We start from the raw sequence: 3,164 nt of genomic DNA on the forward strand, positions 1-3,164 counted from the left end.
GAAAGAAGCCCGTCGTATATATATATATATATATATATGTGTGTGTGTGTGTCTGTGTTTGTCCCCCTAGCATTACTTGACAACCGATGCTGGTGTGTTTATGTCCCTGTCACTTAGCGGTTTGGCAAAAGAGAGCGATAGAATAAGTACTAGGCTTCCAAAGAATAAGACCTGGGGTCGATTTGTTCGACTAAAGGCGGTGCTCCAGCATGGCCGCAGTCAAATGACTGAAACAAGTAAAAGAGTAAACTAAGTAAGGAATCATTCTAGAACTTACAATCCCTTGGGAAGAGTAAATCAACGAAGTTAATGACCGGAATCATGCAGTTAACTGGGGAAGAAGTGCTAGATCAGAGACAGGAAGGCATTATGAGTCTATGGAGGTGGACTGGAACGAATTGGTTGAACATGATCATTCAGTCTGCATGTGAAATGGTTGAAGATACCACCCATGTGGTGGCTTTGGATAAAGAGAGACTGATCTATGGAGTGATGGTGTTAGGATAAAAGTTTGGGATCTGTTGAACCTTTGCTGGGTGAGGGGGGGGGGGTCTCATGTTGAAAGACTTGAAACACCTAATGACCCCTTATGAGGTGTTACAGCTCATCCAGGAAATGAATCTTGCACATATGTGTATATGTATGTATATATGTTTGAGTATATACATATAATTGTGTATATGTTTGTATATATGTATATTATGTGTGTCTATATACACACATACATTGTTGCAATATAATATATATGTGCACAACACTTGTATTGTTTGTTTGTGTGGGTGTGTATACTTACACACGCACACATGTATCCACATATACACACACTGTGTGATATTGTGTGTTACATAGATAACTTGTGGGTACAATGGAGTTTGATGTGCACGCCTGTTCTGCCAGGATTTGTATGAATGCAAATATAGGTCATGCGTTTCTTTTTTCTCTCTTCTTCACAGAGACTATCAACATATTGAATATTATGCTGCTGCTGCTGATTGTTGGCCCACAAACGTCGGGAGCTGCATGAAGCAGATGGTATAGGATAAAGGATATAGGATAAAGAACCTAATTCTCACAATAACTATTGTTGTTATGTTCTTTTGTTTAGTGAGAATGTGCAAACACGCACACACACACATACAAATGTGAACAACATATTAGCAAATATCTAATAGTATTTGTAATAGTTATGACTCCTGCTTCTTGAGATATTATTTTATTACTGAATTAGATAAAAATTAAAAAAAGAAACATTAGTTATAAGAATATATAAATAATTGTTGAACTGAAATGGGGGTTTTTTTTTTTTTTTGGAAGTTTGAAGGATTTTAGATGGCTATTTCAGATGATCATGGTGGAACATCTTTTAATGAGACACTGTATATAAGATGGTGTTTGGGATGTAGTAAACAAATATAGGCGCAGGAGTGGCTGTGTGGTTAGTAGCTTGCTTACCAACCACATGGTTCCGGGTTCAGTCCCACTGCGTGGCGTCTTGGGTAAGTGTCTTCTACTATATAGCCTCGGGCCGACCAAAGCCTTGTGAGTGGATTTGGTAGATGGAAACTGAAAGAAGCCCGTCGTATATATATGTATGTGTGTTTGTCCCCCTAGCATTGCTTGACAACCGATGCTGGTGTGTTTACGTCCCCCCCCGTTATTTAGCGGTTCGGCAAAAGAGACCGATAGAATAAGTACTAGGCTTACAAAGAATAAGTCCCGGGGTCGATTTGCTCGACTAAAGGCGGTGCTCCAGCATGGCCGCAGTCAAATGACTGAAACAAATAAAAAAGAGTAAAGAGTATATATGTTGGTATATTTAGATCATCATCATCACCATCATCATCGTTTAACGATGTTTAGAATATGAAGAACAAATATATAGGTGTATTAAAATGGTACTTGGAACGTAGAGGACATTATAGGTGTATTAAGATGGTGTGTGATGCATAACAGCAAAAGATGAATGTATATTGGTATCTTAAAATGACATATGGAACATAATTTAACGAAAGCTCTCTAAATGACCATTACAATGGGAAGTTTTTATTGGAATGAACCAATGTGTGAAATCCTGAAACAGTCTGAGAAGTGTTAAACTTTGAACACGTATTCAAAACAAAAAAAAAAAACAAAACCCCTGTTTATTTTGATATCTGGTGATGAATGCTGATTAAGCAATTCTAGATATTAACATCAAGATCAATGAAACATTTAAATGCATGGAAATTTAAAATCAGATTACATATAATATGCGCAGGCATGCATGTATACACACACACACACACACATATCAATTCTTATATGTTATAAACAGAGTTTTTTCTACTTTTAATCACTTCTAATGTGAATAACTTTGTTACATATTTCTAATGAAATATATCATTTTTTTTCTTTCTTTTTTTCTTTTTAAACTAATTTTGACAAAAATCAAGGATTTGGAGGGATTAACTAACTATTGTATGATTAAGGTGGTGTTTGGTCCATTTACATGAAAGTATAACAGAAATATGAACAAGAAGTTTTGTATGATGGAATGAGAGGCAGTTTGAGGTGGGCTGCTATCAAAATGTGTGTTAAGTATTATTATATAGGTATAAATTCAACATTTTGATTAAAGGGGAATTAGAGGAATTGATGAGATGATAAAATAGGAGCCAGTGAAGTGTGAGTGAGGTTTTAAGTCAATTGTAATGCTTTGTAAATCTTGGGTATGTTAAGGACATTTGGGGTTTTTATTTAAACTTTGTTCATGACCATTTGAACCTGTTGCTTTCTCTTTTTTTTATACATATGTTCAGTAAATATTTCATTTTTATTTTTTAAATATTTAAAAAAAAAAAGGCTAAAATATGTAAGACTTTCAATTATATTTTTATAACAAATATATTTATATTCATAACAAATATAATATGAGAATTTTTATCATTTTTAGACTTTCTCCTCTACCACTTCCACCTGGGTGGCACTAAAGTTAAACACATATACTACAACAACAATGTTAAGCAAACAAATAAAAGGAAATAGAAAACAAACATGCAAAAAAAAAAAAAAAAAACCTAAAAAAATTTTCCAAAACAAAGCAAAGCAGAATGGCTGCTTTGTTGAGGCCATGGAACAATGTGACTTCTACTGACAAGTTGTGAGAAGGAAATGCCAATAATTTT

The 3,164-nt window shown here is 34.6% G+C and overlaps 1 protein-coding gene across 7 annotated transcripts in view; it reads left to right on the top strand.

The window, feature by feature from the left end:
• LOC106879945 (uncharacterized) overlaps nt 1–3,164 on the top strand; it is a 93,318-nt gene that overhangs the window by 45,699 nt on the left and 44,455 nt on the right. Inside the window, exon 4 of one of the 7 annotated variants that reach the window (XR_008267052.1) lies at nt 2,933–3,032. The exons of the other annotated variants lie outside the window; for them this stretch is intronic. The gene's annotated coding sequence lies outside the window, so the exon portion shown is untranslated. Of the gene's footprint in view, nt 1–2,932; nt 3,033–3,164 lie in introns of those variants that run through there. 7 annotated transcript variants of the gene reach the window in all.

The sequence above is a fragment of the Octopus bimaculoides genome, chromosome 30 (genome assembly GCF_001194135.2).
Source record: "Octopus bimaculoides isolate UCB-OBI-ISO-001 chromosome 30, ASM119413v2, whole genome shotgun sequence".
Taxonomy (NCBI): Eukaryota; Metazoa; Mollusca; class Cephalopoda; order Octopoda; family Octopodidae; genus Octopus; species Octopus bimaculoides.